The sequence below is a fragment of the Callorhinus ursinus genome, unplaced genomic scaffold (assembly GCF_003265705.2).
Source record: "Callorhinus ursinus isolate GAN/ISIS: 27379988/994484 unplaced genomic scaffold, GSC_fseal_2.0 scaffold24, whole genome shotgun sequence".
Taxonomy (NCBI): Eukaryota; Metazoa; Chordata; class Mammalia; order Carnivora; family Otariidae; genus Callorhinus; species Callorhinus ursinus.
Window position 1 is genome coordinate 17611558 of NW_027397086.1, and position 16100 is coordinate 17627657.

At 37.5% G+C, this 16100-nt stretch overlaps 1 protein-coding gene across 3 annotated transcripts in view; it reads right to left on the reverse strand.

Moving 5' to 3' along the window:
- Window positions 1-16100, reverse strand: part of KIAA1958 (KIAA1958 ortholog) — a 156814-nt gene that overhangs the window by 107055 nt on the left and 33659 nt on the right. The window contains exon 1 of one of the 3 annotated variants that reach the window (XM_073876534.1): window positions 13484-13652. The exons of the other annotated variants lie outside the window; for them this stretch is intronic. The gene's annotated coding sequence lies outside the window, so the exon portion shown is untranslated. Of the gene's footprint in view, window positions 1-13483; window positions 13653-16100 lie in introns of those variants that run through there. 3 annotated transcript variants of the gene reach the window in all.

Sequence of the window (16100 nt, forward strand, 5' to 3'; positions counted from 1 at the left end):
ACTGCTGCTCTGTACAGCAGTACTCTGCATGTTGAAAGCCAATGTGTGGAAATGTATAAGTTGTAGAGTTTGGCATGCACTTAAGGAAATTAATCATTTCCAACAGCCCTTACTCTCTAGGATGGTGGAATAGATTACAAATGTCCAACTTTTAGTGTGCTGAAAAGGGATTCAACAGCTGTGAGCTGCAAGTCCCTTCACCAAGCTTGATTCATTTACTTATTTATTCAACACCAATAACTGAATATCTTTTCTCTTCCAAGTACTGTGCTTGTGCCAGAGATGCAGTATTAAATAAGAGAGACGTGGTCCCTATCCCACTGAGTTTAAAGTCTGGCTAGAAATGCTTACAATTAAGCAATTATATAACACTGTGGTGTGAGCTAGAGTGAGGAAATAATTAGAACTTAAGGTTCTTCCATCAGTGTAATAAAGGGGTTGAACAGTGATCTTTCAGGACCATCTCAGATCTGACACTCACTTCAAGTCTAACAGTATAGAAAATTTTTAAAAACTTTTCAAGTTGCTAAACATTTTCCTCCGTTTTATAGTAAAGAAGGCCACAGATAAGAAAAGGGCTCAGAAATGAATCTAATATACTATGGAACTGAGGGAAGGAGGATTTTAGTGCACAAAGATTGGATCCATAGACAAAAAGAGGACATTTTTATCAGGACAGTAGAGACAGAGACAAGGGTTCACACCTACCTCCTCGAACTAGTTAATGGGCAAAATAGCAACACAAACATCACAGGGAAAATATAAATATTGTAGGAAAATCTATGTTCCAATGACTTGGTATTTCAGGTGAAATCTTTTACAAACATTATGATAACCAACCATAAGAAGGTATTTCTATAATCAATATTTCATATATTTATTCATTTAAAAATATAAAGATTAAGCATCTTCTATGTACAATAAATTGTGCCAGATGCTATAGCACAGCAAATATAAACCAGACATGGGTACTGACCTTAAGAAGCTCATGGCTTAGTGGTTAATGAAGGAGTTAAGCATTTTAGAGAATTCTTTGCACATATACGAGACAATATCACATGCAAAACATTATATAACCAAGGTATTCACAAGATCTGGCCCACTCAGCATTTTTTTTATTTTAATGGTTAATTGTTTACTCAGATATGTATGTTAAATAGATAGTTATTTCTGAATATCTATGGAATGTTAAGAGATTTTACTAATACTGTTTTTCCAAAAGCTGTGCCTATAATTGGCTTTTTTTTTTTTTTAACATAAATGTGTTGAGAAATTTGGGTTGTTGCTGGCAGGAAGCCTCTGGATGAGCAGTGTTCAAGCTATCCAGAGCTTCAATCTACTCATAACAAGGCCATGAAAAATGCTTGATTTATGAGATCTCAGAGTAGCAAACTGTATGAGGCCTCAGCATTCCTTTCTGAACTACCAAAACATGAAGATGAGGTAAGAAACACACAAAGCAAGCCATGTAGATTCCCAGAGTCCCTCTGTTTTGAGTTTAAGCACTCTCATCTTGCAGATGGAAACTAAACTCTTCAGCCCCCAAATACTACAAATTCAACAAAAGAAAACAGTAAACTCCAGAATATCATTAGCTCCAGGTTTGAAAATACATTAAATTATCCTATAGCAAAAGAAAGAGATGCGCTTATCCCAGGTACACCCTAGATGTGTTTGCAATCTAGTAATATAAGTGGCACCCACTCATTAATGTCGCTGTGAATGTTAAAGGAGAAGGTATGGTAAAGCACCTAATGTAGTATCTGGCACTTCACTACCAAAAAAAAAAAAAATCTAGATCCCTAAGTGGCCTGCAAAGCTCATTCTGAAATGACTCATTCCAACTTCTCCAGTCCATATCTAAACTAAAATCTGTTAATAAATATTAGGATGGCAGTCCTTGTAGTAATATTCATAATTATTTTGTATTTTGTTGCTAAAACTTTCATTTTAACCACTGTAGTTGTCTCAGAGTAGATATGCTGCTTAATACCTACTAGGTATTTAATACACTATAACTGATAATCCTTTCATCCAAAAAAAATGTTGAGAAATGAGTATATGTGTCCACAAAAAGCACAAGAATATAACTCGTAGTCTTATTCCTAACAGTCCAAACTGGAGATAGCCCCAAATGAGAATGGGTTAAAAATTTGTTGTATATTCATACAATGGGCAGCAATAATAAAATATATTAACTGATATACACAACTACAATGAATAAACTTCAGAGACAGAAGCAAGGAACATCAGAATATCTACTGTATATTCCATGTATGTGAATTTTAAGCATAGGCAAAACAATCTATAGTGACAGAAGTCAGCATAGTGGTTGTCTCTACATGGTAAAAATCAACCAGAAAGGGGCATAAGGAAACCTTCTGGGGTGAAGGAAGTATTCCACATTTTATGTCGATGGTGTTTACATGGTTGTATACATATGTAAGAATTTATCAATCTATACATTTTTTTTCAATCTATGTACTTTTACGAATTGTGCATTTTACTGGATGTAAATTATACCTAAATTAAAAAAAAAAAGACTTGGAGTCTTTTGTAAGTAGTCCAACTCTAGAAACCCACTCTTATTACTTTATTACTAAACTGTACAATTTCAGGGTGCCTGGGTGGCTCAGTCAGTTGTTAAGCATCTGCCTTTGGCTCAGGTCCTGATCCCAGGGTCCTAGGATCGAGCCACACATTGGGCTCCCTGCTCAGTGGAGAGTCTGCTTCTCACTCTCCCCCTGCTTGTGCTTTCTCTCACTCACTCACTCTCTGTCAAATAAATAAAAATCTTTAAAAAAAAAACTATACAGTTTCATGAATGTGAATCCAAAGGAAATGAACAGAAGTTAAAATAACAAATGTCTGGCTACACTCGCTGACTGGCATACTAAGCTCATTTACCTGAGTACTGCTCTTTGGATGTTATGTAGGGCTTGAAGCCCTCCCTTCTAAGAGGTACCATCATTTCTGTAGTGTTATCAATCAATCTCTGAGTATTTTGATAGCCCAGCTGTTTTCAATACCCTCTCTTTCTTGTCTTGGTTTTCCCAGAATAGATGCTGCAATAAATAATGGTGCTTGTTCAGACAGAGGGCTCTAAATTAATTTGCCAAAACCATTCACTAGGAGCCAATTCATAAATAGATCAATTCACTGACTATACCAAATTTATACTCTTTCACTTTTTCAATATTTCAATGGAATTTCAGTATTTGCTTCATAGCATTTTAAGAACTATTTAATTTGCAAAAAGCAAAGAGTTGTAAAGTGGTTTAGTTTTCTTATGAATATATTCTTCATGAATATATTCAATAGATGTGAATATATTCTTTATGATTATATTCATGAATATATCCTCCTTATGAATATATTCATGAATATATTCTTCTTTGCCCTATTGGGAAAATGTTTTAACATAGTTTAAAATTAATGAATATCAATATATTCATGAAGATTTCATAAGTTTATATTCACATTCATGAGGCATGTTCTTGACCATATTGGGACATTTTTGAACTTGGTTTAAAATTTAATGAATATCAATATAGTCACTAAGACTATATTCATATTTTCATCAGCATATATTCATATTCATGGCCTGTACTTTTAACCCATACTGGAAAATTTTGAGCTCAGTTTAAAATTTAATATCAATAGATTCATTAAGGAGATATTCCAAAGAATACAATCATATTCACTGCATATATTCAAAAAGAATATATTCACAAGGCAATGGACCCATCCAATAATTTTCACCTTTGACAAAATGAACATTCCTTAAAACAGTGTTAAGAATATATTTGTTTTCATCGGTGAACTGACACACTACCTTTTAAGAGGGTTTTTATCTCCAACCAAGAACGTATCAGCCCCAGGATTTACCCAGTGAAACTCATTTGGACATGTGCCAGTGATGTCCCAGTATTTCTCAGCTCTCACAGGCTCTGTAACATGTATGGTTTTCTTGTTTTACTCAAACGCATTGATTTGGAATACATACAGGACTAACAATGTTAAAACTTCTAGCAGCCCCATCAGCTGATTTTCACAATCTATCTTCAGGTATCATTTCCATTCTACCTTTTAGAATTGTTTTTCATCATATATTTTTTCCATTTAATTCTCTAATTTGACTACTCTGTTTCACTTAACTGTTTTAACCTTAAAAGAAAACATCCTTAACCCAATCAACAGTATTTATCAAAAAACATAAAACCTTAACATTAGAACAAGAGACTGACATTAAAAATTAAAAATAAGGATGCCTACTCATCGTTATCATTCAAAACTGTTCTGTGCTAGCCTATGCAATAAGGCAAAATGATAGACAAAAATACTGGAGAAGAATCACAAAACCAGCATTATTTCTAGATCATATGCTGGTCTACCTAGAAAAAGAATAATGAATTTTTTTAAATGGAATTAATAAGCAGAATATGAAATTCTAAATAGCTTGGAAATTTAACTTAAAAATCAAAAGGAGGGCGCCTGGGTGGCTCAGTTGGTTAAGCGACTGCCTTCGGCTCAGGTCATGATCCCGGAGTCCCAGAATCGAGTCCCTCATCGGCAGGGAGTCTGCTTCTCCCTCTGACCCTACCCGCTCTTGTGCTCTCTCTCTCTCTCACTCTCTCTCTTAAATAAATAAATAAAATCTTTAAAAAAAATAAATCAAAATCAAAAGGACTAAAAAATAATTTTATAATTTTGGGATGTTTAAGGCATTTTTCTCTTTAATCATGATTTTAACATTTTAATATGTGACAACAGAAAACATTCTAGTGAGAGTTTTTCCAGATTTTTTATTATTGTCAAACATAGATCAAAGTTCACAGACTAGTGATCACCCATATTACCCCCACATAGAGTCAATTATTATTAATATAATAAAATATTAGAATACAAACTTTAAATATTTTTTCCTGATACCTGGTCATTGTAAAATAGTCAGATAACACAGCAAAAGTTATAACATGGATGAGCCTTAAAAACAGTATCCTAAGTGAAATAATCAAGTCACAAAGGCCCATACATTCTATTTATATGAAATGGGTAGAATAGGCTAATCTATAGAGATAGAATGTACATCATTGGTTATGACTGGGAGAAGGTCAGGGAAGGGGGGAGCATTTGGGAGTAAATGCTAGTGGATGCTAAAATGTTCTCAAATAGACTGGGTGATCAGGTTGCACAATTCGGTAAATATACTAAAAGCCAATGAATTATACAGTTTAAACAGGTGTATTTATGGTATGTGAAATACATCTTAAAATTGTTATTAAAAATAAGAAATTAGGGGCACCTGGGTGGCTCAGTTGGTTAAGCGACTGCCTTCGGCTCAGGTCATGATCCTGGAGTTCCAGGATCGAGTCCCGCATCGGGCTCCCTGCTCAGCGGGGAGTCTGCTTCTCCCTCTGACCCTCCCCCTTCTCATGCTCTCATTCTTTCTCTCAAATAAATAAATAAATAAAATCTTAAAAAAAAATAAGAAATTAATTACAGTTACATCATTTGACTTTAAAAGAGTTCCCCATGCTATGTTTGAGTAAGGAAAGTAACATGCAGAAAAGTATACACATGATTTCATTTTTGTAAAACAATGTTAAAACTTTACATATAAATATATGCATGTACATAATTACAGGAGCATGGGGGATGCTAATGTGGGGAAAGGGTGACTAGAGGGAAAGGAAGTAGTAGCAATGCAATATAGGTTCTGTTTAGACAAACTGCACTTAGAAAGAAACCCATGATGTGTCCCATCTGCAACTTACTTTCAAATGATTCAGTAAGAAAGTGTCTATGTGTATACATACATGATATCATATACACACATATGTATACACACATAAAAATAGGTAAAGCAGGGGCACCTGGCTGGCTCAGTTGGTAAAACATGTGACTCTTGATCTTGGGGTAAAATAAGTTTGAGCCCCATGTTGGGTGTAGATTACTTAAAATCTTTAAAAAAAATAAAAAAAAATTTAAATATGGGTAGAGCAAATATGAACAAATGTTAACAATAGTTTTTTTAAATTATGATACATAGTGATTTCTCAATATTGAAACAGTTTTGTGAACAGACAGCCAGGTTTTGTTGCAATAATTTCCAAGGGTTACTTTGAGGGCCATTATTAAGGAAAGAGGTGTTACAGTTCTGCACAGTTTTTTTTTTTTTAAGATTTTATTTATTTGACAGAGAGAGAGAGAGAGCACAAGCAGGGGAGCGGCAGAAGCAAGCTCCCCACTGAGAAGGGAGCCCAACGTGGGACTTGATCCCAGAACCCTGGGATCATGACCTGAGCCAAAGGCAGACGCTTAACCATCTGAGCCACCCAGGTGCCCCTGTTCTGCACAGTTCTTGATTATCATTTTAGTGTACTGATAAATCTCATTATGAAGAATTCATGGGCATTCTACTGAAAGGCACACTTGTTTATCAAGGCACACACAAGGCAACATTATACCATGCACACTGGCACACAGGCAGACTGGAATAATCCCACTAACATCAGGAAACCAGGCTATCTAGAATACAAACCCAGTAGTTGACACTGCAATCCTAATTCCAGGGCTGAGCTATCAAATGCTATAGTAATCTCACCACTGTTACATCATAATCTTCTATTAAAACAGTCTACCCCAGGGGCGCCTATATGGCTCAGTTGGTTAAGAGTCTGACTCTTGATTTCAGCTCAGGTCCTGATTTCAGGGTTGTGAGATTGAGCCCTGGGATGGGCTCCGAGTTCAGCAGGGAATCTGCTTGAGATTCTCTCTCTCTCCCTCTCCCTCTGCCCCTCCCTACCGCTCATGCATGCTCTCTCTCTCAAATAAATAAATCATAAAAACAAAAACAAAAGTCTACCCCACCCCCAAGGAGACAACCAGGGAAATGACCACTCCAGTCCCTATTCTCTTCTATATCATGATATTTCCTAGCAACAGAAAGAACAAGAGGTTGGGCACTGGCCATTAGAGACCAGGGTCATATTAGGAAGAAGAAAAAAAAAGGAAATTTCCTCTGACTTAAGGACAAAAGAACACATTATCTTTGAATTTACCTATATACGTTAAGTTAAAAAGAAAAGTATGGTTTACCTAACTAAAATTTTTTAAAAAGGCTTTACAAAAAGAAAAGATACAAAATGCATCCGTTTTTAAGTGTGGTACCTTTGCACATTTTTTGAGAACTGGAACATATTTTTTGTAAACTATAATCTTCTATCTATGACCCATCCTGTGGACACCCAGAGACATCAGCCTGCAAAAGACTGCAACTTCCAAGCCTCAATTCACCTCCCCCTCGCCACCAGAAGCTAAAAATTAAAAGCAGCTCGATAATGCTAGGTATTTTTAACCCAAAAAGGCTCCCCAAGGTATCTATTGAGGCCACCAGTCTCCAAAGAGAGGAATGTGAGGTTGTCCCTCAAAATGCGGTCTGTCTGGCAGCAGCAGCAACGGCAGTAAAACCCAGGCTTTCACCTCGCGGCTTTTAGAGCCCTCAGTCCCCAACTCTGTCCAGCTGAGCAGACATTAATGCAGTCCTGGTTTCTATCTGTCAACACTGAATGTCAACCTTTATACTGTGGCCTATTTGCATGTATAATTGAAGTAAAAATCCATCTGATATAGTTTTTTTTAATGAAATAAGATGTACTTAAAAACTTGTAAACTCTCAAGTGTTATTATTATTATAAGAATTGGCTCACCAGTGGAGAAAACCAACCTGAGTTACAGAATATTTTTTTAAAGGCCTTTTAACCTTCAGTATCTAAAATGGAACAAACAAATTAGCACCTGATAAAAATCCCTACAGAATATGCTTTTTCCTAAATCTAAAATATGTCCTCATTGCCTCATTAAACAAGTAACACGGCCATTTTTTTAAAGTGAAAAATAACAGAAAAGCCGTGTCACACCACCTAAGAAGACATTCACTGTTAACATTTTGGTATTTTCCAAATGGTCTTTTGTTTGTTATCTGTAATCAGATCCCTTTTAAAGTCATAATCAAACTAAATATTATTGTTTACATACTGTTATCTTAAGCATTTCCCATGTTGCTATACAATCACTTGTTATGTTATTCCATCATCTATAACTCAAAAATAAGCTGCACATATAATATATAATGGAATTACTGACAGTTTCCTAACAGTCCCTGAAATATTTAGTTAGAGATAAACATATGAAGAATTTCAGGCTTCTAAAAGCTAAACTTAATTTCTGGCAAGCATGACTGGTAATTATAACCAAAAGCCAAATATTATGAAGTCCTTTTTTTAGACTAAGCAAGCTTACCACTCAGCATATATAATCACTGAAACACTTCCTGCATAATATCTGCTCAGCCACTGGCAACTGTAAATGTCCCTGAAACCTAGAGAAATGTAAAAATTTTCTAATATGATTTGCAAAGTGAAAGTTATACCTGACAAATTGAAAGTATAAACTGGTCACAATATTATTCTGAGAAGTATTTACACATCATTTATTCCAAGAAACACAATATATTCTGAGAAAATTCATACTCATATATTTTCACCTACTATATATAAATTATCACAAAAAAACAAAAATCAATATTGAAAATTTATCTACTTAATAATCTTGAGTTCATATAAGCACATCAAATTATTTTCAAATTCTATGCAAAATCATTGCAGGGAAATTACTTAAATTTTCAAAACTACATAGTTGAATACCCTTATAGTACCAGAAAATAAGGAAGTGTTCATAAAACAAGCCAATGGGAGCATGTCAACGGGACACAGAAGCCAACTCAAAGAGTTCCCAATGGCCAAACCAGAACAATTTGAGCAATAAATAAAGTAGTATTGGATTATAAACCAAAGTACAAAATAAATAACCATGAATCCATATTGATATAAATAAATGACTGACTAAATAAATAACTGGGAGAGAACAAATCTACTGTACAGAAGAATTTGTACTCTACAGAGGTAGAGCATAACGCCCCATCACTTAAGTGGGCTCCACATAGTAACTTCCTACCAAAAAGTAAAGCATGTGGTGGAGGGGAGTACTTTACAGTGTAAGAACCTGACAAACATTACCTCAGTCAAGTGACCACGGCATCAACAGCAATAATTCATGTTGATAACATGTACCACTGATACCACTGATATGATATGATGAAAATGGCACTTCACCTCTGTGATCTTCTTCCCAAAAACCCATTATCCCCATCTAATCATGAGAAAAATTTCAGACAAACCCATACTGAGGGACAGTCTCTACAGAATACACCAATATCCTTAAAACCGTCATGGTCACCAAAACAAGGAAAGTCTGAAAAACTGCCACAGCTCAGAGGAGCCTAAAGGGCATGATGACTAAATATTATGTGGTATCATGGATGGGATCCTGGACAGAAAAAGGACATTACGTAAAAATGTAGGAAATCCGAAAATAGCATAGACTTTAGTTGATAATAATGTGTTTGGTTAATTAGTTGTAACAAATGTACCACATTAATGTTAAGTGAATCATACAGGAAACTGGATGTGGGGTTTCTGTAAATCTAAAAGTATTCTAGAATTAAAAATGGGTTTGAAATGGATATGTAAGTATCACACATCGAAGTTCCAAAAAAGCAGAGACTTTGTTTTGTTCACTACTCCATACTCCATTGTTAGAACACCTTTAGGCAATCAATAAACATTTTTGAAATGAGGGGCGCCTGGGTGGCTCAATCAGTTAAGCATCTGCCTTCAGCTCAGGTCATGATCCCAGGATCCCGGGATTGGGCCTGCATTGCGTTGGGCTCCCTGCTCAGTGGGGAGCCTGCTTCTCCCTCTCCCCTTGCCCCTCCCCCCCACTTGTGCTCTCTCTCACATACATAAATGAGATCTTTTAAAAGAATGTTTTGAAATGAATAAATGAACATATATGTTTTGTGACACTGGTTTTATTTCTATAATTCCATTCACAAAAAGAGTATGTTGGGGATTCAAAAACAAATAAAACATGAAATTCACAATTGCTTTGGGTTATTATGAAAATGTATACCAGGGTCACTTAATCTTGCATGGGATGGTAAGTGGTGAAGGATTCATAGGCAAAGAAAGTCAAGCAGGCCCAAAACAACTGATGTGTGGAAAGAGAGCATTTCTGCCTATGCGGCACTAAATGCAAGGCAAAGCATAGTGATGGATGGTGCCTGAAAGGCAAGCAGGCATCAGACCATCGAGAGGTCTAGGGAGTCACTGGGGGTGCGGTGGGGGTGGGGGTTTCAGGAGGACAGTGGCATGATAAGAGAGGTAACTTCAATAGATCGCATCTCTCTGGAGACACAGTAGAGCATGGTTTAGGCAGAGTGATTGGTGTGGAGTTGTGAGAGCACAACAGGCAAAGATGGTGACCTGCGACAGTGTGGAGGGGACAGAAGTGAGAACTATGTAGGACGTAATACAGACAGATTTGGCAATTACTGAATATGGAGAGCCATGCTCTTAAATCATTTCTCCACTTCACCCTTTGCCCTCTTCAACCTGTTCCCCCACAACAGACAGAACTATCTTTTTAAAAAATAAAGCAGACCATCTTAAACATACACACCCTTAAAACTTTCCAGATGGCTTCCCATTACATATTCTAAAACCAAACTCTTTAGTGTGGTCTCCAAAGGGCACCATAATCAAGTTCCTGCTTTCTTCTCCAACTTCACTCTGTGTTACCTTCCTCCAACTACAATGTTTTTCTTTCAATTTCTTAAAAATGTCAAGTGTCTTCCTGTTCTAGAGCCATTTATGCCTGAAATATTCTTCCTAATTTGTTTCATGGATGTCAACATAAATGTTACCTCCCAAGGGGCCCCAAAAAAGGGAAGTCTCTGTCTTACCACTACTATTCTCCACCATAGCATCCTGTTTGTTCTTTCTTTGCACTTAGGATAATTTGCAAGTACAGCTGATTCTTTTTATCTATAGTAATTATGTTCTGCCAACACTAAACACTGAAATTCCTAGAGGAAATATAGGGTTAGGTTCCTGTGAGCCACTGGTCATAAAACTTTTGCCAATTGGTCAACATATAACCTTGTCTTATTTGTGTTTCTGTTTAAAGATACCAATTTAATATACTGTATATTGTTGAATAATTAACACTGAACTTGGCCAATGGTCCTAATACTCATGCCGGAACAAAGCTTATCTAAAAGTACTTTCTCCAAAGACACATCACAGCTTTCTTGTGTTCAGGAACATTAGATAGCACGTTAGCACTACCCTTGGGGACCATTTTAAACAGTGAAATCACCATCAAAAAGCAGAAAAATGCAAAAAGTGTGGCATTACATAGAGCGTGAAAAGAACACTTGTTTACAGTATGAGAGCTAAAAGAAGCGAAGCATCGCCTTCTTCAACCTCAGCTGGGAACATGTGCATCAATTCAAATTTTTTACTGCTCTGTACGTGTCTGCAAATGACTACAAAAGTACTGCAAGTACTGATTTTGCAGTTACAAATTAATTTTAGTGAGCAGGTGGTTTCACAAATAGAAAATCCACTAATAATGAAGATCAATTGTATCTGACTACCATTATTTGCTTTATAATCCGTAAAAACACAAGGATAGGGCAGAGGACAGGATTTTCTGTCCTCTTAGCATCCAGCACACAATAGAACAGACATTCAATAAATAACTGAGAATAAATAAATGTAGGAGTGCCCAACAGGTAGGTGGATATATAAACCTGAAGGTTAATGAGATGAGAAGCTTAAGATAAAAAAAGACAGGGGTGCCTGGGTGGCTCAGTCGGTTAGATGTCTGCCTTCAGCTCAGGTCATGGTCCCGGGGTCCTGGGATCGAGCCCCGCATCAGGCTCCCTTCTCAGAAGGAAGGCTGCTCCTCCCTCTGCCTGCCATTCCCCCTGCTTGTGCTCTCTCTCTCTCTCTCTCTCTCTCTCTCTCTGTGTCTAAATAAATAAATAAAAATCTTTTAAAAAAAGATAAAAAAAGGCATGCAAAATAATCATAGATGTAATAAATGCTAAAAAGAATTTAAACAACGTGCTATGATAGAGAATTACAAGAGAGACCTAATGAGGATTGTCAGAGAAGGCCTTTCTGAAAAAGTGATTTTTTTTTTTTTTTTTTTTTTAGTAGCCTCCATGCCCAGCATGGAGCCTCACATGGGACTTGAACTCACGACTCTGAGATCAAGACCTAAGCTGAGATCAAGAGTGGGACACTTAACTGACTGAGTCACCCAGGGACCCCCCCTGAAAAGTGAATTTTATGCTGAAAACGAAGAAATATGAAGGGACAAGCCATGTAAACGTGGCGGGGGTTCCAGAGACGGAGAACACTAAGTGTAAAGATGCTGAAGTAGAAAAGTGTCTTGTGGTGCCTGGCTGGCTCAGCTGGTGGAGCTCTTGATCTCAGGGTTGTGAGTTTGAGGCCCATGTTTGGTGTAGAGATTACCTGAAAATAAAATCTTTACGAGAGAGAGAGAGAGAGAGAGAGAAAGAGAGAGAGAGAGAGAGAGAGAGAGAGAGGTGTCTTCATGCCTAGACAACACTGTCTATTTAAACGCTGAGATGAAAAAACCAGTACCTGAACATGTTAGTACCTGCATGAGTTCATCACAAACACTTCCTAGGCTTCTTTATAATAAAGCAGCAGTAACTTCAACCTGTTTAGCACCTCCAGAGATGTACAAAGAGGACTCCTTTCCTTAAACCCTGGAGAACAACTCAGATAAATATGGACCCCACTGACAGTCAGTGATTCGGACGGCACTGGAAGGATTCACTGATGGGGACACACCAGAATAAAAAACTTAAAAGAAGCCTCCCGGTGTGTGCCACTCCCACGGCCCCTAACACCAGCCCCTGCATCCCTTTGACCTATTCCTTCTCTTCTGTGCTTACCTAGACTCAGCTGAGGTCTATTTGTTCCATTTTGGTTATGTAATATAGTAAGTTCGCAAAACAGCAACAATAATCAAGGACACAATGGGCTTCTCTCATTCCAAGGAAGTAAAATTGTGCAATTCTATGAGGACTAGAACGTTATATAAAAAAGAAATATGTAATAAATCCTTCATATAATAGGTCCTAGGCAAAATTACTTTTATATATGAATAACTGCAATAATAAACACCAATAAAGCAGGAGTAATGGCATCATTAGGAACAGCCAAATAATTCAGACAACGAACAGACCACTGGTGGTCCCCAGAATCAGTCCACTTCACCATTACTGGGAACATACCATTATGAATAAATGAAAACCACAGGATATGCTCATTTTCTCAAGATCTGTATGCTTACAGGGAGGTCAACTGCTGTGGATTTCAGGAGAAAATGCATTTCTAGTGTTTGTAGTCCTGAGAGGATGGGAAGGGGTGACTGATGGGAAATCAGGAGCAAAGTAAAAAGGAAAGGTGTCAAACGTCAACGCACAGCAAGCACAGTAACATGTCCTCTGGTCACTCTGTATATACAGAACACATACCCCAAAACCTTCACGGATGACATGACCTCCGGCACACCAGTTAAAGAATCAACACGTAGCGAGCCGTACACAAAGTGTGCTATAATCTGCTGTGGATGGGATTCTGGGGAAATAAAACACATGACAAGTCTCCACAAGGAGACTGAGGTCCAAAAAGTGGTAAATCAATCGGTTTTGAATATAAATGAGAATTTTATCATAAAAACAGTGCTACACAAATTATAATTAGGTTCTCAGGCCACCCACCAAAATCTCATTTAACCCCCTCTGCTAACTAGAAACACAGACCTATTGTTGCTACAGACCACCGCCAACTAGAATTTTTACTATGTCTATGAGAAAATGCACCTCTAGTTATCCCAGATGGCAAACTCTGACTCCACTGTAGGCATCAAAGCCCTACCCAGCAACCATCCCAAGATGTCAGGGCAGCAGCAGGAGTCGTGACTATTTTAACTTAAAATAATTAAAATTAAATATAATTAAAATCTCAGCTCCTTACCAGCCACATTCCAAGTGCTCAACAGTCACATGTGGCTAATAATACCACAGTGGGAAGTGCAGGAAGAGAACATTTCCATCCCTGCCTCAAGTTCTGCCGGACAGCACTCACTACTTCACGTCTTTATGAATTAAGGCTTCTCACTTTTCTAACAGCATCATAAAAGAAAATAGCTCTGTGAGGAATGGATGGGGGTGATGATAGTACAACAATGTGAATGACCTTAATACCACTGAACAGCATACTTAAAAATGATTAAGATAGTAAGCTTTATGTTATATGTATTTTCACCAAAACAAAAGGGGTAAAAAAAAGCCAGATCCCTCAGTTACACTCTTTCCTTATATTCCAAGGTGTGGCACGAACTGCAATTGGCTGCTAAACTGGACCCCCTGCAAGTATGAGACACCAACGCCAAGAATTTGTACGTGGTTGTGAACACACAAAAAAGGGGCAATTCCTAGAGTCTGGTTCTACCGCTCATGCTTCAGTTTTCTGAGTTTATACATATCATTAGTTGGGTCTTGGATCCATTCACATTTTATTTCAACTAGACCCCTTCTCAAATTTCTACCACACATAATTCTGTCCTTCAGAGCTATGTTAATCCCTCAGTACTAATATCAGTGCCACTAGTAGCATGTTCTTGACTTTGCATATGTGAAAATATGGATGGGAAATGATCAATTAACACTGAAAAAAGAGCTGAAATGGGAGAAATAAGATGGAGTGCTCCCTCAGTTACGAAATCTTATTCAAGTGTCCTGCCTTAAACCTATAGGGGGTCTGCATATTATGCACACTCCCCCATCTGAGGCATATTTGATGTATACAGTGACTTCTAGGAATGCAACTCCCCACATAAACAATGCCTATTCATCCATGAGGTCCCAGAATAAAAGCAAAGCCATCTGAATCAGAGCCAACTTTATCACCGTATCTTCATCTTGCGTTTTGTTTTAGCATTTCTTTTATATACAGAGAAATGCTAACAACATCAACCACGCTTAGGTCATATACACTATGTCTTCTATGGTTCTGCTAAACCACCCACACTACTTTCTTAATCCCATTCGTCAGCAGTCTGTAAACATGGAACAACTGACCTTTGAAAGAAGCCAACTCTCCCGAAACGGCATCCCATGTGTGACGTGGGCTCTGGTGCAACCAGCTGGCGACACGCTCAGATTTACTGCTGGATGGATGCTGAATGAACCTACTGCATTATCTCTCATTCAATCCTCAAATCTTAAACCAAAGAGCTACTTGCAAATTTCCATTCAGGTCAAGGTTCCCATTAAATCTGTCTGTTAAGACATAGTTGGGCAAACTTCTAAGCTTTTTTTTTTAATAGGAGAATTCAAGAAAAGTTACAGATGCATTTCACCCCATAGGTCTTATCTGCTATACACAGTGGTTAAATACACTATGCACAAAGCTTGGCACCAGACAGACATGACTCAAATCTTGGCTCCAGCAATTACTAGTTGTATAACTTTGAACAATTTATTTAACCTCTGAGACTCAATTTTCACATTTATAAGGTGAAAATAAAAGTAACAATACCTTAGTTGTATGACTGCAGCAAGATAACCTATGTAAAAGACTGACACCACATCCAGCAAAAAGGTTTTTTAAGAAACTTCTCTCTGCATGACCACCACTGTCGCATTCAGCCAACTGCCTCTCAGGTTTTGCTATATGTTCAGCACTCACCTTAGCTCACAAAGTCTGTCGTTAATAAATGGTAGCTATTATTTTTTATAGTACTATACTCCTCGTCCAAACCAGCTCTATCCCCCGACCTCACCTGTGCTAGTCTGCAGATTCACTGACCCCATCTACTAATTATGGCATCTCAGAGCACACTCTATAGCCAACCAGTGCCCCTGCCCCTCTCCAATTGGCACTCTGGCCACGCGTAGCTGATCCATCAGTGTCTATTAATACTAGGGACAGGTCCATAAAATTGTAGAGGTTACAGAACAATCTATACTAAGCTGACACTAGAGCATGTACTCATATACACACCTTCCAGAAAGATTTGTACAAGGACTCACTTTTAATTATTTTTAGAAAAACATTTCACTAAGAAATTCTAAACTATCTTTCCCA